Source organism: Sorex fumeus, unplaced genomic scaffold, assembly GCF_029834395.1.
Source record: "Sorex fumeus unplaced genomic scaffold, SorFum_2.1 ptg000090l, whole genome shotgun sequence".
Classification (NCBI taxonomy): Eukaryota; Metazoa; Chordata; class Mammalia; order Eulipotyphla; family Soricidae; genus Sorex; species Sorex fumeus.
The window spans coordinates 189,163-213,090 of NW_026606147.1; the positions used below are offsets into that span (position 1 = coordinate 189,163).

Below are 23,928 nucleotides of genomic sequence, written 5' to 3' on the forward strand. Positions count from 1 at the left end.
TGAAATTCGAATGGCTAAAAGACAAATGAAAAAATGCTCTACATCATTAATCATCAGGGAGATGCAGATCAAAACAACAATGATATATCATTTCACACCACAGAGACTGGCCCACATGCAAAAGAACAAAAGCAACCGGTGCTGGCGCAGATGTGGCAAGAGAGGGACCCTCCTTCATTGCTGGTGGAACTGCCGACTGTTTCAGCCCTTCTGGAAAACAGTATGGACGATTCTCAAAAAACTGGAAATTGAGTTCACATTTGACCCAGCAATTCCACTCCTGGGAATATACCCCAGAGAGGCAAAAAAGTATAGTCGAAGAGACATCTGCAGTTGTCTATTCATTGCAGCGCTGTTTACAATAGCTAGAATCTGGAAAAAAACTGAGTGCCTGAGAACAGATGACTGGTTAAAGAAGCTTTGGTATACCTACACAATGAAATACTATGTAGTGTCAGAAAGGAGGAAGTCATAAAATTTACATACAAGTGGTACTACATGGAAAGTATCATGCTAAGTGAAATGAGTCAGAAAGAGAGGGATAGACATAGAAAGATTGCATTCATCTGGATGACATAAATTAACAAAATAGGAGACTAACTCCCAAGATTAGCCAAGATAAGGACCAGGCGGATTACTCCATGGTTTTGAGGACAACCACACATGCTAGGGGAAAAGGAAGCTCAGATAGAGAAGGGAGCACCAAATAAAGGGTGTTGGGAGGTTCCTCTCAGGACAGGAGATGTGTGATGAGAGTAGACTATAGTCTGAACAAGATTCCCACTCAATGTCAATGTCAATGTCCCAAAAGGAGAGAGATAACAAAAGGGAATGCCCTGCCACAGAGGTAGGGTGGGATGGGGGGAGGGGGGTGGGAGGGATACTGGGACTGGTGGTGGTGGAGAATGGGCACTGGTGGAGGGATGGGTATTTGATCATTGTATAACTGAAAAAAAAAACCCTTTCGTGAATTATTCTCAAATTATTCTCAAATGTGTTTATATATTAGAGAATTATTTCCCATAAGAAAATTAAATAAAATTAATGAACCTCTAGGCCCAGAGAGACTGTACTGTAAGTAGGGCACTTACTTTGTATGTGGGAAACCTGAGTTTGATCCTTAGCACCATATATGACCCCTAATCCCCACTTGGAGTGATCCCTGAGTGCAGAGACGAGAGTAAGTGCTGAGCACTGTACGGTGTGTTCCCAGAAAATCAACTAACAAAATCTATGTGTGTAACACTATATGATTTGGGGGTGGGGGGTGGCGTGTCACACAGCCAGTGGTGCTTTGGGGCTACTCCTGGCTCTTTTCTCAGGGCCATTCCTGATGGTGCTCATTTTACCAGGTTTGATTCTGGACATCAAACAGATTGAGGTCAACCACATCTGAGGCAGACATCTAAACCTCTGTACCAGCTCTTGGTTCCATGGTCCATGTTCATCACTTGAAATCAGAAATATACCGTTTATGTTCTGGAGGGGTCATGCTTGGGAAGTACATCCGGTTTTGCTCAGGGGCACTTCCTGACTTGGTGCTCAGGGAACCAAATGCGGTACTGGGAATCAAAGTTGGGCCACCTGTATGCAAAGCTTTCAAAATTTCAAGTTTTTTAAAAATATATATGTGTGCATATATGGGCTGGCACTCCACTTAGCACAGCGGATACGGCGCTTGCCTTGCTTGCAGCCGACCCGGGTTTTATTCCCCCGTACCTCTTGGAGAGCCCAGCAAGCTACCCAGAGTATCCTGCCTGCTCAGCAGAGCTTCAGAAGCTGCCTGTGCCCTGTGGCATTTTCGATATGCCAAAAACAGTAGCAACAAGTCTTACAATGAAAATGTTACTGGTGTTCGCTCAAGAAAATCGATGAAAAAAGGGAGGACAGTGCTAAAGTGTGTGTGTGTGTGTGTGTGTGTGTGTGTGTACACATACATATATAAATAATTTATATGATAATTTTTATGAGATGGTAATTTTCCTAACGTTAAGCCTTGAAATTCATTTTCATGGTCTTTCTTTCTCCTTGCATATTATCTTTATTTTACAAATGACATATTTTTTGATGTATAAGTGTCTCACTTTTGTTAAGTTTATTTCTAGGTTCATAAATTTTTAGATAAATTATAAATAAAATTATTTATTTAAAATATTTCTTTCATTTTTTCTTACATATAAATATGTAGGATATTTTAATATATTGATTTTATAGCAGGCGACTTTACTATATTGGTTTATTTAAAATCAGCTTTTCAGTGGGGATGTTCAGAAGTTTTTAAAACATAAATCTTTGAAAGCACTGGTCATTTTAATTTTTCTTTATTGCCTAATTTATTTCTCTTTGCTACTTAATTTATCTGACTTTAACTTCTAGAGTTATGTTGAATTATAGTGGTGTGAATGAACATCCCTTCTTTTACATGATGATAGGGGAAAATCTTCCAATTTTCACAACTGAATATGATTTAACTGTGGGTTTCTCAAATACAACATGTACTTTACTGAGATATGTTTCTTTAATCCCAAACTTAATGGGCTTTTCATTGTAAATGTTTACTAAATCTTATCCAATGTCCTAGGATTATGTAAAACATCATTTGATACATCTTTACTTGCCTTCCTATATTGCATCAATTAGTTTGTTTTTATTTAACTTTCCTGTGTCCCTAGGACAAATCCTGAATCCTGCTGTTGACTCTGAATTTATTGTGGAGTTCAGTTTACTTTGATCATATATAATGCTTTTTCACTTTCTCCTTTTCACCTCCTCCTCTCATTTTATTTTCCCTCCATTGCAGTTTTTGCCCCCTCCTTGTTCTATCTCCAAGTCCCCTCAGTTGTTATGTTTCCTTAGACTACCCATTCTGTTCTTTGCTTCCACTTCCTTTGGAAGTGACGTTCATTATTGACATTCATGATTTTTGACATTCATTATTCCCCCATTATGTTTCCTTACTCTCTGTATTGCACTCTGCATATGAGAGAGATCGTTCAGTATCGGTACCTTTCTTTCTGATTAACTTCACTCAGCATGAAACTTGACAGTTCCCTCCATGTGCAGGAAACTGCATTACTTTATGTATTTATGGCCAAGTAATATTCCATTCTGTATCTGTACCATAGTTTCATTTTTCCGTCATCCATTATTGGACACTTGGGTTGTTTCCAGAATTGTTTTCTGGATAACGCTGCAAGAAACAGAGGGGTGAAAATGCTTTTTCTCATTTTGTTATTGGGCTCTTAGGGTATATTTCAAAAATTGGATTTGCTGAGTCAAATGGAATCTCAATTTGTAGATATTTTTAGGATCATCCATATGTTTTTTTTCAAACAGGCTGGACCATTAGACATTCCTACAAGCAGTGAATGAGAATCCCTTTCTCCCTACATCCATGCCAGCTTTGGTTGTATTCTCTTGTTATTTTAGATGTGTGTCAGTCTCCCAAAAAGAAAAAAAAAATGTTAAGAATTCTGTTCATATCCAAACCTCAGGTGTGTCATCATGTGATCCTTTAAGAAAGCATGCAGGTTTTGATGTGCTAATTTTGCCCAGAGATTAGAAAATTTTTAGTACTTTTAGAAATATTTTATTATTATTCTAAACATACATTTAGGAAAAGTGTTGTGGGATTAGGAAAAGTGTTGTGGGTGGGGAGGAGGAGGGTGGTGGGGAGGTGGAGAATACAACAGAATTACACTGTTACAATTTTTGACATGGTGGGTCCATGTGACCGCTTAATAAAGGGGATAAAGGAGAGGTAGGACCTCAGTCCCCAGCTTGAATTATTTTCTGTTTCCACAGAATCCATTTGTATGATGACATAGTCAGCGGTCTCATGGCCTGTGGCCTTCTCGTCCAGTGGGGACTGGGATGATTTTCCTTTCCCTTCCATGTTCTTTAAGATCTCCTCAATCTCCTCTTCCGGTTGTTCTTGTAGAATGCATGAACCTTGCAGCTGGGGGAAGATCAAATGGGGTGTGTTGGTCGGGTGTCCTTGGGAAGGGCAGTCCCTTCCTGGCCCCTAATAGCATACATGGGTTTTCAAGGAGGTGTTGAGAAGAGGTGGCCCAGAATATGCCATGGGAAAGTTGGGGGTTGAGAGAAATTGGAAGGGAAAACAAGAGTTAAGGAGGATTTCTCCCAGGGTCCCCTGAGGGCAGCAGTCAGTCTCACCGAGGTTGTGGTAAACACTGTGAAAGGCTCATTCTGAACATCAGTGTCTTGTTCTGAAATTTGTAGGACTGCCACATTCTCCTTCACCTCCTCTTCCTCCTTCTCCTTTACAACCTCCTCCTCTTCCTTAACCTCCTCCTTCTTCTCCTCCTCCTCCTCCTCCTTTTTGTCCTTCTCATTGTCCTCCTCCTGCTTTTCTTCCACCACTTTCTCCTCCTTTTGCTCCTGCTCAGCTCCATTTCCTGTGGGAGGATCCCCAGGGTCACCAAGAGCCAAAGACAGTGGAGCCACCTAGGGCAGATCTGGCTTGTTTCTGCCTCCCTGTGTAGCCCTACCCTCACCCTGCTGCCACCTCCCCCAAAGCTAGCTTCTCCCTCCTGCGGTTCCTGACACTTACTATTTGCATTAATGCTGAGAACTTTGAGCTGAGCCTTCAGGTGCAGTGTTTCATTTTTGCTGGTTTTCACGAGTTTCTAAAGGAGAGGGAGGAAGGTGGTGAGGGAGTGAGGAAGGAAGCCTGCTTCAGGTCTTCCTGCTCAACTGTACAGGGCCCCTCTCTCACTTGAAGTTCTTTAATTTCAGACTCATGGTTTCTTTTCTCTTGGTCTAATTGCTCCAGGAGCTGCCGCTCCTTTTTGATGGCTGAGTCTTGGCATGTAGCCAGTTGTCTGTGCAGATTAGCAGAGCACTCTTGTAGATCTTGAAGGTAACAATCTTGTAGGATGAAGAGTGTCCAGAGTTCCTGGTTGCTCTTCCTCACCTGCGGGCATGAAGCTGGGATTAAGGATGGCCAGCAGGGGCAGCAAGAACAGGTGACTGTCACACACAGACTCCCAGGCCCAAGGAAAGAGCATTTGGGACAGTCTGTTCCCCGCACAGGTCCTGATGTTCTTACTCTCAGGACTTAAGAGATCCCCCTCCACACACACACACACACACTCACACACACACATACACACACACACACACACGCACGCACACGCACACCACTACCAACACCACTCAGGCCCTTGCCTCCTTCCCTCCTCCAACCTCACAGGAATCTTTGTACCTGGCCTTAAGCTTCCGAATCTTGCTATTGTGTGGTGAAATTTAGGCGTCAGTCCAGGGCTCAATCCCTGCTTTGTGCCCCTCCTCCCTCACCCCTCCACCCCCCATTGTTTGGACTCTCTCTTGATACATACTTCAGCCTTGATTATAATTTCCAGGCCAGGCCCTAATTGACATAGAGGCCTTCCCACTGCCCTTCCCCTTTTCCCTCATGGGAACTTCCTTGGTTCTCTCTTACCCTGGCTCCCAGCAACTCCTCCCCCTTTCAGGCAGGAGCCGCACCCCAGCAGGAGCAGAGCTTACCTTATCGGTGATATCTGCTAACGTTTGCTCCAGAAATTCCAATTTTTCTCTCTCCGGGTCCTTAACGTATTCTCCACTCTGGAAGACCCAAGTGAGTCGGTCAGTCAGCGCCACCCCAGCCCCTTACCTGAAAACCTCCTGCCCACCTCTACCCCCATCATCCAAGTAGGGCTCTGTGCTTTCATTCCTGTTCCCTGCTTCCTGATGAAGATGGAAGAGGGAAACAAATTCCAGAACATCCCAGTCAATCAAGCAGTAGAGAAAACATCCAGAACGGGCCAAGGGGGGAACAAGAGACACCCTGACAGTGGGAATGCAGCCAGCACCTCGTGCAGATCTGTCAGGGGACATGGCACCTGGCATGCCACTTTTCCCATGGGACAGTATTCTCCATTGCAGCAGTAAAGGTCACACTTCACCCCAGTCCTTAGTCTAAAGGGAGCAAAGAGTACAGAGCAGACAAGGGCCAGGGAAAATAGGGAGACAAACCGAGACCAGGTGTCCAGGGGTGGCAGGTCCCCTTGCAATGTGGCAGGAGAGAACCAAGCGGCCATAACAAATAGGGCCATTGGCCAGTACCACACATTTCCCTACCTGGAGGATTAGCCTGTCCCATTGCAAAGCTTTTTTTTCACCGTGAATCCCTTTCATCAGGCCCATGAGGATGGGGTAGGCGGCCGAAGGGCTGCATCCATCCACCTAAGCTTCTCCATTGTAAGAACTAGAACCAGATTTCTGATGAAGGGGCTCGCTTAAACAAAGGGGGTTACAGATAAATGATCGTGGTTTGTGGCAGAGAAGAGACACAAGAACTCTTTTTTCTTCGGCTGCCCAGCATGCTGATACCTGAGAAACACTTCTTCCCGCCTTTCCCCCTCCCTTCCCCTGGTGTCCTAACTCAATCTCAAAGGCCAAACTTGCCCATTCAAGTGAAACACTCCAGTTCAGGGCTTTGGGATTGCCCCCCATGTCAGGCCAAGCAGAGCACGAGCATGTGGGGAAGCAGCAACAGATTTTCTGTGGGTACCCCCTCCTTCCACATTCCTAAACATCTCTGCAACACCCTTTGAGCACCTATCTCCTTGGGATGTCCTGCAGGGCAAGACTCACCCCATTCGGCAGTTGGCAGGGCCTGGAGGTGGCGGTGTTCTTGCCACTGTCTCCGCAGTTGTTTTTTCTTCTCTTGCCAGGGACTAAATCATTCTCCACTTCGAACTTTTTGAGCTGCAGAAAAGCAAAGCAACACCTGCTTGAGTCTGCTTGTTCCCATCTCACTGACAAAAGTTCTCTTATACTCATCTCCATGGGAGGAACCCATGGGCAGGAGGATGGTGTTTGTCTCGAGAAGGGGAGCCCGAGGGGTTACTGGACTAGAGTCCCCAGGAGTCCCAGGAGGGCAGCAGCTGCTGGGTGAAACTGGCTAAAGACTTGCTTGGTCTGGAAAGGGCCCAGGGGTTTATCAGCCAGTGGCCACACACTGACCACTGATGGGTCATCATGGGCCTTGGGCAAGCCACGGGAACCAGATCCCAGCACTTTTTCCTTACCATTTCTCTAGCTTTATCCAATTTTAATTTTATATCTTTATTCAGATGGGTGTCCATTGGTAATGGGGGTTGGGGCCTCATCTCGTTACTTCCTTGAGGATTTCTCATCAAAGTGCTGAGAGAGGTTGCCACAAGAGGCTGAGGTCGCGCTTTTATAGAGGGCTTCATGGGTGTGGTCCAGGTTCTGCAACCCCATTGGCCAGTGAGAATTCCATGTCCCACAACCCTGTGCAGAGAACACAGACATCACAATGGAGACTGCAGCCACTCCTGCTCATGCAGCAGTTGGGCCTGAGGGCAGCTCCCCACCCCCACCCCAGGAGCCCCAGAACTCCCCATTCCCCAAAGTGACTCTGAATGGCAAGACAACGAGTGGGAATGGAGTGTCCTCAGAGAGAAAGTGCATGATTCTATGCCCTGACCCTTCCTGCCTTGACATAGTTTAGTGCACTACTTTCTCAATCCCAGAAATCATGTCAGAGATTCCTAACCTTAAGCACTATACTATATTTCTGCCCTCTCAATATGTGTTTCTAGCATTTTCATTCTAATCTCTGCTGAAGAGATAAACCCCTATAAAGAACACTTACTGATAAGAGCTTCGCAGTCTTCTGAATCTGAAATATCAGTCCTGTCTCTCCCTCTGTGGGCAACCAATAGTTCTTCTAATTGCATTATTGTTTTCAAGAGCAGCAGCATGTGGACAATCAAACTGTTAGGGTCTGTGATATCACGAACGGGTGCAGGACAAATGGGAAAGTTCAACAGAGCTTTATTTCGTTTCAAGTATAGTGTCGAGGTACTGATCGATCAATCAATCAGGGTCTTCTCCCCAGAGAGAGAATGAAACCCTACATCTTTGAGCCCCTTTTGTACACTGAACCCCAACTGTTCAACAGACCTATTCTCTGCTTGGTTGGACTTGGGGAAATTAGGGACTTTGTGGTTCTGATTGACTGCCTTTCTGGGTCTGTTAATTCAGTGATTTCCTTCTCTCCGCTATCGGTCCACCAACTGCTGAAGATGGTAGTCATTCCAGCTAGGTGGGCTTACGTGGGCCCTACCAAAAACATGGGGCCAGCATCGCTCCAAGGATGTGAGTACAAGCTTTGCCTACTGAAGGCCTGGATTTGATCCCTCGACCCCTTGGTACCTGAAGCATCCCAGGAGCAACTCCTGAGCACCCTGCCTGGAGAAGCACCTGAGCACGGTTGGGTTTGAACATTAAGCAAAACACATCAAAGGAAAGAGGACTGTTTCAGCCCTATGATACAGCAAGAAGTAGGAAATCGGTGACTGTACATTGTGTACTTGTGGGTAGGCTTAAGGACGGTTGTAGCCACTCACCAGCTATCCAGCTACATTGGACCCTAAGAGATATCCAACTCCCCCTGCACTACTGCAGTACTGGACTGTAGCTGGTTCTGGAAGTGGTTCCTCTCCTCAGACAGGTTGTTGGGAAAGTGGGGAGGCAGGTGAAGCCTTGATTCTATGTAAACTTTGCCATGCTTATTTGCCTCTTTGTAATTAACTGAAGTAAATGACCCTAAAATTGATGGTATTTTTTGCAACCTATGAACCCCACAAGAGGGCTTGGCTCATCAAAATTCATGTGAAGTCTCTTGATTGTTGAATTCTTAAACATTGTTTTTACCAGGTTGCAGGACTGTGCCACAAATGCTGGATTCTGGCTGCCCAGAGGTTCATTACACTAGTCTTAATGTACTTTGACTTTTTATTTGTGTAACGTATTAAAATAATAATAACAATGTTGGTGACTGAAAAAATGTAAGACAAATAATAAACAGCAAATTTTGGTGTTTCAAAAAATAGGTGGGAATGTATATGTGGTTTGGGAACATCAACACAGAATTCCTTACTTCCAGATATGTCAAAACATTTCTATATAATGGGCATATATAGTCATGTCTATTCTGACTTTAAGTCAGTTTTTATTCACTGAGGTATTCATTTGTAAGAATTATAAGTAGTTATTCTTCTAAATGCTAGGGTATTTCTCATTTTTTCCTAAATGCTGTTATTTATATCTTGTTTTTATTTTTTTTAAACTCAGTGGGAAAGAAGTGTTTTCTAACAAGTTTCTTTGAAGTCTAATATCTTATGTATTTTCTTGCCTTTCCACTTCTCTAGTTTTTGTTCATATTCCCTTGCTCCCCAATGCACCTGTCTGAATCTATGACTGGCTAATTATTATGATTATGATTATTATCATAATCATTATTACTATTTTTGCAATTATTTATTGGAATTTTTTTGAATTTTACTACTGAAGTTGTCTTTTCTCAAAGAGTAATTTATTCAAGCAAATGGATCAGTATTGTTTGAGATAGCTTCCAAGAGTCTATCCCCATCTGGAAGCAAGCCTAGGATTTAAGGCATTTTCCACCTCGATTAATATATAAAACTTCAAAAGCATGGGCCAAGTAGTGATTATAGCTGATAGTAATATGTTGTGTACTTAGTGTTACTAAGAGAAATAGGTTTTAAAAGTTCTCAGTGCAGACACCCAGTTGTACATATTGGATGATGGGTGTGCTAATAAACCAAGATGCGTTATCAATTTTGTTTGTTGCATTTCTAGTTTTGTAGTTTGTCTAATACCCTCCCCTTCTATGTGCAGGGGTTACTCTTGGCTTTGTGCTCAGGAATCAGTCCTATTGGGCTTTGGAGTTCATATGTGGTGCCAGGGATGTAACCCTGGTTGTGTATTTGCAAGGCAAGTGCCTGTCCACTAATTCTCTCTCTGTCCCCGTAATCATTTTTGCCACATTGTAAAAGGGCTAAATTAGTTCCATTTGTCACAACTCTTCACGATTAAATGAAATTGACACTGACACTGACACTGTCCTACCTTTGTTCAACGATTTGCTCCAGTGGGCCCAGTAACGTCTCCATTGGAGACTTTGTTGATACTTTGTTTGGCATATTGAATACATCACAGGTAGCTTTCCAGGCTCTGCAGTGCGGGCAAGATACTCTCGGTAGCTTACCGGGCTCTCCGAGAGGGGTGCAGGAATTGAACTTGGGTCCGCCATGTTGGCTGCGTGCAAGGCAAACGCCCTACCGCTGTGCTATCGCTCCAGCCCGAGTCAAGCATAAAAACATATTTAGGTTGGAATAGAATCTTACACTATGTAAGAAAATTAACTTAGAATAGGCTAGACCGTGATATTAGAACTGAAACCATAAAATGGAGAAAAAGATGTATAAGCATGCCTTCATGATATTGATTTCAGAAGTTCCCAATGATTCAGCTCTACTGACAAAGAAAACAGAGAAAAATAAACAACTTAGCATTCATTACATTGAAAAGTGTTCTGGTATTTCTTCAGATGGTTGGTGATATTCCAATGCCTAGAGGAAGGCTGACAGAGAAAATTATGTTTTATTGACATTAATATATAATAAAATCCGAATTAAATTGTTTTCTTTAAAACCATAGTTTGCAAGAACTTACCAATAATGATGCTAGAGATTGAACCCGGGTTGTCCACCTCTAAGACAAGCACCTTACCTACTATACTCCCGCACCAGTTCCTGAGCCTTGCCCTGTAGAGGAGAAAAAAATAAGCAGAATTCATCAAACTACAATGCGTATGCACTGAGAAAGAAACTATCAGTAAACAAAAACATGTTCTGCTAAATAGAAAAAAAATTCACACATCACACATCTGACATAGAACTAGCATCTAAATTACTACTATAAAGAACTCACAAAATTCAGCAATAAAACAAATAACCTCAGGGGCTGGAGTGATAGCACAGCGGGTAGGTTGTTTGCCTTGCACGTGTCCGACCCATGTTTGATTCCCAACATGCCATATGGCCCCCTGAGCACCGCCAGTAGTGATTCCTGAGTGAAAAGCCAGAAGAAACCCCTGTGCATCGCCAGGTGTGACCCCAAAACAAAAAATTAAAAAATATAAAGAAGAAAATAAGATAACTGGGTGCTTCTACAAAAGCTGTGGAGATCCAGAGTAGGTGAATATGTGAGGCTTCCTTCAAAGAACAGAACAGTGCATATTGTTTGATATTATGGGTTTTATCTGAAGATGTCATCATTACCTCTCTTCTCTTTTTAATGTTGCACTTCCTTAGGCATGATATGCCCCTAAGGTGAGTACCAAAACTCACGGATATCTGCAACGTCATGCAACCTGGCAGAACGCACTGCCAAGGACTAAGAGACTGTGTCTGTGTTCAAAGGTGAGAGCTGAGAACCTGCCTGCCCTATAGGTAGGAAGCAACACGATGCAGGATTTTGTGCAAGCCAAGTCTCCAAGCTCCCTGCCATTTGCTCCATCCTCCCTTTGGACCTCACTAATGAAAGTCAAACCAAAGATAGCATGACCAAGAATTTCAGGAGGGCAGTCCCAGAGGCACACGACTGTTTCAGTCAACTTGTTTAGACTGGATTTGTTGGAGACGAACTGCAAAATTGAATGTTTCTGTGAAAAGTGTCCTCAGGAAGTGTTGGCAAAAAAAACCTCATAGGAAAATAAAGAAGCAAAGTGGGGGGGGGGGGGGAAGCAAAGTGGGGGGGGGAAGCAAAGTGGGGGGGGGAGGAATGATGTGACATCCTAAACATTTTCGGAAGAACCCTGTCTCACTATGTTCAGTTGATCTCTATGTCAGTTGGTTATACCTCCAAGGTATCCTCACAAAAATGTAAAACAGTTTGCTGGTCTTCAATTTTGGGATGGTGTGTAAGAACATACATTCTCAGGTTTCCCAGCAGCATGCCGGTGTTCACTTGGACTGGCAGATAACATTTTTGTGGAGGAGAAGGAAGTACTGGTTGTAGGAGAGAACACAAAATCTGAACCATCGTTGCACTGAAGAATGATAAAAGGTACAAGGGAATGAAGTCCAAATGCCAGTAATGGTTACAGTGCCATAAATATCCCACACTGAGAGGCTTCACTTAGACTACTTTCCACCATAGGTATTTTCAGACAGTTGGAAACACTGAAAAGTTATTTGACGGTTACATCTACACTGTGGATATTTGTACTTCTCCTTCAAGGCAAAGATGGGTAGTATCAATAAGAGAAAGAATTTCTATGAACTGACCAAAGAACAAATTTAATTGAACCAAACAAGATGACATTTCCATTCAAATAAGCTATTCATGGGTCTTCAAGATATTCGCTTGTTCTTGTTATGAGCCACATCTGGCAAAATTGATAATGGGGATATGAAGTAAGGATGATGGAAGACACTGCATGCATAAGTACATGTGCAATTTTCTGTTGAGTAAATATAAATTTAATCCAGTTTTAAGCAGTATTCCTCTGAGTATTATTATTCTGGGTCTGTATCTTTTCTCTAATCCATTCTACTTAAAAGATATTAAGCAAAACAGAAGAATATTTAGATTAATCAAAAAGTTCAGTATTGATCTACATTTGTTTAGTACCACACGCCTTATTTATTTACATTCATGAAATGAATATCTATTTAATATTTTGTGTCTGTGTTCTGGGAAAATGTCTCAGTTATATTCTATATGGCTTCCAATACAAATACGTCCTTTACCTAATGTCTTATATTATCCAGAGATATTTCATTCATTGTTTCCATTGACATCCTGTTCAACCTTTATATATTCACTCACTATAACTTCCCCATCCCATTATATAATGCCCAAAAAATGGGTACACTGTTGAATTAGATCATACCCAAAGTCACTTGCAACTTCATATTATATATTGTTATAAAGAATAATTTTCTAAAGAATTAGTACCGTTTCAAATCAAGTGGACCTTTGTCATAATGCTTAGATGTCATGATCTTTATCATTAAAATTTTTCAAACAGTATCTAAATATTTATGTATTTAATTGATGATGACTAGAAGGGAAGAAGAGATGGAATAAGTGGTGTGGAGATGGATATAATTCCTCCTTTGGTGGTTTGCATGCTGTACTATATACATTTGTCAAATTACATACTTGCATCTGTAACAAAGAATGTTATAAACATATCACCTCAGTTAAATATTGAAGAGTTTGAAAAGATGAAACCTGCATTAGAAAGCGAGGTGGTTGAGACACCTTTAAGAGTTAATTTCAATTTCTAAAGTAGAAACCTAATATGAAAAATAATAAAGTAGAAATGAAAAGTAAAGAAAGGTGAATTACTTAGATTGTTTTTTTATGGTCTAAAATGGGTCTAATTTAGGAAATTAATGGAGTAACAAAACAAACCTGTGTTTCTGGATGGCAAGACAACTGATTGGAAAAATCATTTTCAGAGAAAAGCCTGGAAGTAAAAATTGGAGATCTAAGTATTGCTAGTCAAATAAAAATTTAGACAAATTGAAAAAAAATATGGATTTTGCTTGAATCTTTTTTGATCCCATGCCCTGCAAAGCATCTTTGGTGCTTCATCTTTTTATTTTATTTCTTTTTTTTTCCATTTTTTAAAATTTTCATTAGTTAAACACAATGAGGTACAGTTGTAGATTTAAAATTTTTTGTGCTTGGGTTTCGATTATACAATGATCAAATACCCCTCCCTCCACCAGTGCCCATTTTCCACCCCAATGGATAATATCCCTCCCACCCCCATCCCCATCCCACCCTGCCTCTGTAGCAGGGCATTCCCTTTTGTTCTCTCTCTCCTCTTGGGTGTTGTTGTCTGCAAAAGAGGCATTGAGTGGCAAATATGTTCAGTCCAGAGTCTACTTTCAACAAGCATCTCCCCTCCTGGGAAGATCCTCCAAACACCCTTTATTTGGTGCTCCCTTCTCTATCTGAGCTGCCCTTTTCCTAGAATGCCCAGCTGGCCTCTAAGCTATGGAGTAATCCTCCTGGTGCTGATCTCAGCTATTCTTGGGTATTAATCTCATATTTTGTTACTTTATATTCCCCAGACAAATGCAATCTTTCTATGTCCATCCCTCTGTTTTTGACTCATTTTGCTTAACATGATACTTTCCATGTTGTACCACTTGTATGTAAATTTCATGACTTCATCTTTTCTAACAGCTACATAGTACTCCACTGTGTAGATGTACCAAAGTTTCTTTAAACAGTCATCTGTTCTTGGGCACTCAGGTTTCTTCCAGTTTCTGGCTATAGTAAGGAGTGCTGCAATGAACAAACAAGTGCAGATGTCACTTCGACTATACATTTTTGCCTCTCTGGGATATATTCCCAGGAGTGGTATTGCTGGCTCAAATGGGAGCTCAATTTCTAATTTTTTGAGAATCGTCCATATTGTTTTCCAAAAGGGCTGAACCAGTCCGCATTCCCACCAAAAGTGAAGGAGTGTTCCTTTCTCGCCAGATCCACGCCAGCATCGGTTGCTTTTGTTCCTTTGAATGTGGGCCAGTCTCTGAGGTGTGAGATGGTATCTCATTGTGGTTTTGATCTGCATCTCCCTTGATTAATGATGTAGAACGTTTTATCATGTGCTTTTTTGCCATTCTGATTTCTTCTTTGAGAAAGTTTCTGTTCATTTCATTGCCCCATTTTTTGATGGGGTTGGATGTTTTCCCGGGACCCGGCTTGCTCGCATGGTTGTCTTTCATCTAGTGTTCTGCTAATCCTATTCTGGATGACTTCAGATCAACACACTCATGTTATTCAATAAACTCCTGTCTTCACTGAGCTTTTTCCCTTCTGCCTTAGTACTTAGTTCTTCTTCTTCTTCTTCTTCTTCTTCTTCTTCTTCTTCTTCTTCTTCTTCTTCTTCTTTTATAAATCCTCCTAATCTATTTCATTGCCTTTTCTGTATAATCCAAGTATCTTAAAATGAAAAGAAAATGAATTTCTCATGAGATGTCTGGCACTGGAACAAAGTGTATTTTTTAGAAGACCAACAGTTATATAAATAAAAATATCAAACAGAAATTCAGTATCAGAATCGATAATTCAATAATTTCTCCTTTACTGCCTTGGCAATTGCTAGTGACTGCTTGAAGATATTTATGATGCTTTTATCTCAGAAATCATTGAATCAAATTTGGGATAAATCCTGCAGCTGAAATGTGCTCAGTCTAACTGCCAATCACATATCTGTCAGACACATGAGTGATATGGATAATGTTTGTCATGAATGGTGCATCCCCACTGACTAATACCAGTCAAGTAAGCCCCTTTCTCATATTTCTCTCTAGGACCAGGATGCCACTAAGGCAATTAATTACAGCCTACACAGCAATGTAAAAGCCAGGAACTTTGACAATAAAAAACCATTTCAGCAGTATATCCCTTGTTTTCTGGAATAGTCAATGGAAGTGAAATTAAAAGGAAATGAAAATAACATGTTAAGGGTGTTGAAGCAATAGTACAGCGGGGTAGGGCGTTTACCTTGGATGCGGCTAACCTGGGTTCGATTTCTGGCATCCCATTTGGTCCCCGGAGCACCACCAGGAGTAACTCCTGAGTGCAAAGCCAGGAGTAACCCCTGAGCATCGCTGGGTAAGAACCAAAAAGGAACAAAAAAAAAAAAAGAAAAGAAAATGACATGCTCAGGATTTGCCCTTAAACAATAAAAGATCACTTGGTCGACAAGCCTTTATATTAGTCTTTATTTTCTTATTTTCATTTTTATATCAAAGTCTTTAACAATAATATGGTGAATTGGCTACTCAGTTGCAATTTTTCTATTATTTTATCACCTGTAAAGAAGTTTAGGTAATCAACTATTTTCATCAACCTCATTTGAGACTAAGAACTCCCTTTTGTTGACTGATTAATGGCAGTGTATGAAGAGACGATTAGCTGTAGTTGGGCAGTGGTTCTGTATCTCCCTCACATTCTAGTTTTATATACTCTGCTGTGGCCCCTACTACCGTTCGCTCCACACTGATTGAGGCCAGTGATTAGTGGCAGAGAATAGGAGCTGACTTCCCACAGCCAAGCACCACTCCTCACCATGCCCTTACCCTTCACCCTCTGACTTTCCACAGCCAAGTAGCACTCCTCACCGGGCCCTTACTCTTCACCCTCTCTCTTTCTTTCATCTCAGTCCAGCGCCAACTCTACGACTTCCTCCCCTTCACCCACCTTTCCTGATGAGGCTGAGATCTGCTCCCCCTGAAACAAGAACAAAATTTCATTCTTAGTCTTCTTAAGTGGAGGTTTCTCTGCATCTCTCTGCATTTTTAAGATGGTGATTGGGGTTGATTTGCTGTCCAAACATCAATTCTTTTCCCATTCTTTGCCAGCTGGCTATGCTACTCTCATCTCCTGCTCACCGCTGTTATGTGGTGGTTTGGAAACAGCCTTACTCACCGGACTGGACTATCAAAACTGTGGCATGGTTTTGCTCTCCAGCATCTGCTATCATCAATAAAACTTCATTATCCTTGTAGTTGACTCACCTAATATCCTAGACTTTTGGTTTTGTGATCTCTACTCTACCTTAGCAATCTGATACCTGTGTCATTTCCTTTCTCCAAATGCTGGATCTGCTGAAATAATCAACGCAGACATTCCCTCTCTGACAAATCTTTTGGTCTTTTTGGTTTGCTGGTTCAAAGACTTCCAACAACCCTGTGCTGTGACAGCACCTGATCTTCCTGTCCAAATTTGTACCTGTCCTCTTCTGTCCATCAGCTTCCTCCTGTCCTTCTCCTCTCTCCTTGGTACCTAATTTTATTCATTCTCTAAAATTTTGACTCTTTAATTGAAACTTTTTGTATATCCATGATGTTATGATGTTATATGAACCCAACCATTCTCCTTTCTAGCTTGGGCATAAGCATAAAATTATGCAATTGAAAATTGCACTGACAAAGATAGTTGGAAATGATCACTCTAAGAACTGCTTGCTGAAAATAGGTAAAAGAACAAATAGGATAACCTCTCAGTATCTGTGTTTCAAACCATAATACCCAAAAGTGGGGAGGGGGATAGATGGGGGGGGGGCAACAGACAGAGACAGACAGAGATGGGGAAATACAGGCAAAGCGAGAAAGAAGGAAATTGCCAGCTGTAGAGAGAGGCTTGTGGGGGAAGAGTGACGGGAGGGAAACTAGGGACACAGGTGGTGGGAAATGTACACTGGTGGTGGGATTGGTGTTGGAACACTGTTTGACTGAAATCTGACCATAAATGGCTTTTCAACTCTTTATCTCTTGGTGATTCAATTAAAGAAAGAAGAAAAGAAAATGCATAACTAGACAGGTTGTTATTATGAAAAAAATCAAGGCACTGATTCCAACTGTCATTGAACAGTTGCCAGAGACCTTATCAACCTTGTTTGGTTGTTATTTGTTTTTATTTTGGGGCATCACCTGGGTATGCTCAGGCCACTCCAGGCTCCGTGCTCTGAGATCACTGTGCTTGGGTGATGATATGTGGTGCTGTGAGCAAACCAGGATCAGCAGTGTGCCAGGCAGGCGCCTACCCTATACAGTCTCAAGCTTTTAATCCAAGTTTTAAAAGTTAAATTCTGCTGTTCTACTTTAGTGATTGTGAAATCCATTCGTTTTTCCCCTGTGTCTTTTTCAGGAGGTGGTCTGGCCTCCCAGCTCAAAGCTGTAAAACTTTGACATCCTTCAACCTAAAGAAACTGTCTGGAGCTAAACCCACCCACCCTATCCTCTCCAACCCAATGTTTCATCAAAGGCATAGTTCTTTTGTCTGTGTCAGCTGCTTCCCCTTCCTCAGGAAGCCTTACTCAGATATCTCTAGGCATTATTTGTCAGTGTTCTTTGTCAACCATATCTTCTCTACTTGGTCTATAGACTCTTTTAAAGGCTCTGTCATATCAGTTCTTTAATTGCACTTTCACTACATTCTCTTTCTAGACAACCTCCTCTCCTTTCTATCTGTGTTATGATATCTGTGTGATGATAACTATCAAGATATTATGGGAAATTATTCCTCTTCCATCCAAGGTGAAACAGTATATCTAACTTTTACCCAGATCTAACTTGCATAATTTAGGGTCACCTCAACCATATGTGAAACATGTAATCGTTTTCATCCCCTCACATATCAATTAAAGTTTCAACTTCTGTATTTTTATGGATTTGAAACCACAAACCACCTAATTGTCTCAAACCAAGAATCTGGTGGTTACCTTCACCTTCTAGTTGTCCTTCACCCATTCTAAATAAATCATATGCAAAGTCTTATTCATTACTCTTTGGTATCTCAAATTACAGTCTTATCTTTATTTCGGTTAGTCTTTGATCCAACTACTATTACAAATCTTTGAGATAACTTGAGAATATTAGTGGGCTTATTACGTACACTTTTTCTTCTTTCTTTTTCTTTCTTTCTTTCTTTCTTTCTTTCTTTCTTTCTTTCTCTCTGCCTTCTTTGGCTGAGGAATAGAAAAAAATAAAGTGGCTTACATATAATGTGAAAAATTCACTGAGACTCCTAGATGTAATCAATGTCTCAATTAAAATTTAGAACATTTCTATTATTCAGAAAGTTCTTTTGTATGCTTTTCTAGTCATTCTTTGCCCAAATAATCCTAGACTGGAGCAAGTAGCCCGGGTTATTATACCATAATCTGTTTTGCATTTTTATGTATTTCTAATTTCAAAGTATGCTGCCTTGTGTCCAGTATAAGGTTTATAGAATCCCAGGGGTTGGAGCTATATAGTGCAGCTGCCCCAGGGTTCAATTTCCAGGACTCCATGTGGTCCCCAATGCACCACCAGCAGTGGTCCCTGAGCGCAGAGCTAGAAGTAAGCTATGAGCCCCAACACCAAAATGAAAGAAAAGAACATAAAAGTATTTATAGAATTCCATGAATAATTCTTTTGTATCAGGGAGAAGCATTCTATTACAGGGATTTATCACAATTTGTACACTAACCAGTGGATAAATGTTTGGATGAGTTCCAGTTTCTCTAAAGCTGATGTGTATTTTTATACAGTTTGTGTATACATATGCTGTCTTATCTTCTAGGGAGAAATACAAATGGAGTTGCTAATTATGTATTTACATTTAATTTTCTGAGGAATTTGCCACCATCACATTTGCTGCCTATTTATGAGGATTCCAGTGGCTTGCATTCTCACCAACTATAAAATTATTGGACTTTTAGATTTTAACCTTGAACATTTTTTCTTTTTTTTTTATTTAAATCAGTTTTATTTCAGAATGTCCAACATTGACAACTCTTATAAAAGCATCTGAGCACAGGGTACAAGACCACCAACCACATCCTAGGGGTGGGCAGGCCCCAGGCCCCCCCCCCCGCCCCCCCGCCCTCACTGGCGACTCAGCTCCGAGATTCGTGTAGAGCACACAAGCTCAGCCCACCAGCGCCAGGCCACATGACCACACCAACAGATCAGGAGCAGGAGAGGACACGAGGACAGACACCATAGAGCATTCACAGCAGTTGACAAGGGGGCGGGCAGATACAGTATCGTGTCACTAACACATTCAGCTAACGTTGGTTCGCTAATAGTAAGACTCACTTCAAGTCTTCCAACAGACGTGGATGTCCTTTGAATGCAAGAAACATTCGTACGTATGTTATCTGCTAACATGGCTCTCCGCACACTCTTGCACCAAAGCCACAGGTTGAGAGACACATCTCGCCCAGTTAAAGAATCTCCATTATGCACCACCAAGTCTCTGCACGCGCTCTCCTGTCCTCGCTCATACCAGCCTCTCATGCCCTGGCACCACCATCAATCCCACACAAGGTTTCAGAAGTTCAGACAGCCTTCTGGTCCACAGCACAGCCTTGCCGTCACAGCGTTGATCCGACTCCAGGAAAGAAAGAGTAGCGGATAAAAATGGGACACCCACCGTCAGAGACGCAGCCTGGGCGGCGTGGGGACGAGCTCTTGAGTGCGTGGGCAAAGCAGCGGACGGAGCCCCACGGTGCAGTGAGTACAGCACTCCTGTCAGTGAGTGCTTCTTCCACAGACGTTTGAAATGAGATGAACTGCAGAGATTAAATGAAGGCTTCATATCGTACTCTCGCATATGAGCGGAGACAAGTGTTAAGAAAACACACAGAAAGAAAAGAACCAAACATTGCAACACCACGATCTCCAGGGACCTTCCTAAGGAGAAAATCCGTATGGTGGGGTTCAAATTAAAACGAGGAGGAAAGAATGCAGCTCTAACCAATGGGTTCCACTTTGAACATGCAAATAACTCAGGTGACAAGTCCAGGGATAAAATATTACAGGAGAAGCTTCTTGATAGCAATTGTGGTGTTGGTTTACCCGTCAGGCAAACAGCAGTTCACTTTCAAATACTCAAGAGTTCAACCCGTTATGTAAGAAAACTTAGAAAATTCCTTTAGCTTTTCCTCTTTTTCTAAAGGAAAAATGTCAAAATTACTGCTAAATATACTCCACACCAAACAAACCAATTTTGAAAATTCTTAGTGCATATGTATCTTACAATATACTTACCGTGAGTTTAGAAAAATTTGACTTCCCACCAGTCTTTAGCGTCTAACTGACCAGCCCAGCCTACATGCCCCAGCCCGACGACTTCGAGTCCATGCTGGAGCTGAAGTCCATGCATTGAAGCCGCTGCCCGAGCCCGCGTTGGAGGCCGACCCCCACCCGATGGCGGCGCCCGAGTTGGAGCCGCTGTACTGGTTGTTCCCAGAGCCGAAGGCCTGGTTGGGCTCTCTCTGCATGTTGGCCTGACTCTGGTTGTTCCCTGACGGGCCCGACTGGTTCTGCTGACTGGCCAGCATCCCCATCATGCCCCAGCTGCTCTGCAGGGTGGCCTGGGTCGTGGCCCTCATGGCCGGCTGGACGCTGAAGGCGCCGAAGTTCATCCCGCCCCCCATGTTGCTGCCCTGGTTGTGGCCCAGCCCCGCCCCACCGCCCCGGCTGTTCCCGAACCCGCCCTGGCTCCCAAAGCCACCCGGATTATCACCAAATCTTCCACTTCTCTCTAACTGCCTATTGCTATTGTGCTTGGGCTCCGCGTTGCAGATATGCACGCAGAGGATGCCTTTGATGATCAGGTCCTCGCCACACAGGGACTGGGCCACCTGATAATCTGCAAACGTGACGACAGCAAACGCCCCCCCCCCCCCCAAGGGCTTGGGGATGAACACATCGACCACCTCCCCATACTGGCAGAAGAACTGCCGCAGCTCGTCGGCAGTGAGGTCCTGGGTGCAGCGGCGCACAGACACCTTCCTGCTCCTCAGAGGCTCATCCGGGCTTTGCTTAGAATTTGGGAGTTTGCAGTCACACCACCGTCCATCAATCATGTGTCGCTGAGACATCACCTTCACTTGGGTCTCATACTCCGTGAACCGCACAAAGTCAAACCCTCTTTTGGTGACCAGTCTTGATATCTTTTTTTTTTACCTGGACCATGAGGACCTCCCCGAAGGTGCTGAAATACTCCTTGAGGTCCTGCTCGGTGGTCTTCCAGGGCAGGCCGAGCACGATGGGGTCAGACGTCTTCTGCACTGCCCTTTTCACCTTCAACGCCGACAAAGCATCAGCCTCCTCCGTGTTCCTTTTGTTATCTTTGGGGTAGTTGACCACGTAGACTCGGTTGCCCACGTCGGGCGCGCGCAGGATGCCCTCCACCAGGCGTGCGTACGGCAGGCATGCACTGCGACATGGGGTTCCGGTAGCGCAGGCCGCAGGCGCCCGGGAACTGCGCCGTGACCGTGGACAGCAGCACGATGCCATCGTCCTCGGACGGGATCTCGACGGGCTCGTCGTTCTCGTCCTCCTCTGTGACCCGGATGTACTGGGACATCTTCGCCCGCTCGGCGTCCGCTAGGCCGCTGGAAACCCACGAGGCGGCGCGCGCAACGACAGCGACCACCACCGCTCGCTCTCGGCTCGCACTAACCTTGAACACTTTGATGTATTTATTATTCATGTATTTCTATATTCTTCGTGACGTGACTATTCAAGTATTTTACACATTCTTAAATCGAGCTCTTTGGGTTCACCGATGTCTTCTATTTTGCATAATTTTTAAATTGGATTTAATTGAAATGTCACCTTGTTGTGGGACTAGACATCTATGTGCTTTTGAATACATTAGAAAGGAATTGGTGGGACCAGAAAGATAGACAGCAGGTAAGGCACCCTACTTGCACACGGTCAACTCAGGTTCAATCTCTAGCACCCTATATATTTCCCTGAGCCCTGTTAGGAGTGATCCCTGAGCCCAGAGCTAGGAGTAACCCCTGAACAGAGCTGGGTGTGGCATCCCACCTCAATTAAAAAAAATTGAAAAGGAAAGCAATTGGCAAGAACTAGGCTTAGAATTTAGAAAAGAAAAACATTCACTGAGGAGTTAAAAATACCCCCCCAAAACAATTAGAACTATATGTTTTGCTGACTGCATTTGGAAGAGATTGATAAGAAAGAAATTGACTTTGATGCCATAGAGAAAAGAGATGAGAGTGACTTCTTAAGTTTCCTTTCTGTCATTTTTTTATAGCCATTTACCCTGATTTACTTTACTGTTTGGACTGATTTTCTTCAATCAACCCAAAGCAGCTGCTTACTTTAGAAAGCAGAATATGTGGGAAAACATTTCAGTTCCATCATGCAATTAGTAATGACAACAAATCCAGCACTTCTGTCAGGTATGATCCAATGCTGAGGTAAGCTAGCATATGAGCACACTAAACAGAAATGATGGCCACTCAATACCTCGGTTGCAAATCACAATACCCAAAAGGAGAGAGAGAACAAAAGGGAAAGCCCTGTCACAGAGGCAGGGTGGAGAGGGGGAGGGGGTGGGAAGGTGGGAGTGGTACTGGGATCATTGGTGGTGGAGAATGGGCACTGGTGGAGGGATGGGTAACCGATCATTGTATGACTGAAATGCAAAAATGAACGTTTATAAGTATGTAACAGTATCTCATGGTGATTCACTAATAATAATAATAATAATAATAATAATAATGAAATGGCTTCTTCTTCCTGGGTCTCCTGTGCTCATTTCAAGAACAGTATATTTTTCAGGTCTTAAAGTTTGAATAGGGGGATGTCAAGTGACCAAGTGAAAGAATTTCATGAGTGCTCCATGAAATTCTTTATGACATCCCTGCTGAGAATGGTGTCTATTGTTTTCCAAACATGCTGTCTCCTTCACTTTCTTCATTTCATACCATTTTCATCCTCAGTATGAAGAGGATCTTTTGGTAACTTGGAATTATGCTATGGAGTGATCCTAGTCAGCAAGAAAGGTTGAGTTCGCCCCCCCCCGGGCCCCTCCCAGCCCCCCTCACCATCCATTTTATATAGGAGCTCCCTTTTTAAAAAAATTAATTAATTAATTGATTAAGTTTTATTTTTTCATGAATCACCATGAGATGCAGTTACAGACTTACATACTTTCTGCTTACGTTTCAGTCATACAATGATCGAGTACCCATCCTTCCACCTGTGCCCATCCTCCACCACTAATGTTCCCACTATCCCCAAAAGGTAAAGATTCTTAAGCACTTGAGTCAGCCACTTCAGACTCTCAATTCCAGCTGCACCCCATGGCTCTTGGTTATGTTCTCAGGTATTGCTTGTTCCAAAGGAAAGTGGCATATATTGTGCCCACATCTCCACAAATCTTCCTCTGCCTTAAATTTGTGGAGAGCATGATCTCTATAAAACTTGCAGGACTGGGCTGGAGCGAGAGCTTTTACCTTGCACCCAGAGGATCTGGGTTTGATTCTTGGCACACCATAAGGTTCCCTGAGTAAAGCCACTGATCCCTGAGTGCAGAGTCAGGAGCAAACTCTGAGCAATGCCAGATGTGGCCCCCTCAACAAAACACCACCATCACTACCAACAACAAACCCCCCCGACAAAACTCGAGGAATTGGAAGGAATGTCCAAACAGAATGAAAGGCAAAGGAATCTGATTAGTTTTGTGACTGAACTATAAACAACCTGG

The 23,928-nt window shown here is 42.8% G+C and overlaps 1 pseudogene; it reads right to left on the reverse strand.

Annotated features, from left to right (window-relative positions):
• Positions 1-20,510: 20,510 nt before the first annotated feature.
• On the reverse strand, positions 20,511-21,774 carry LOC130039579 (TAR DNA-binding protein 43-like; annotated as a pseudogene).
• Positions 21,775-23,928: the final 2,154 nt, after the last annotated feature.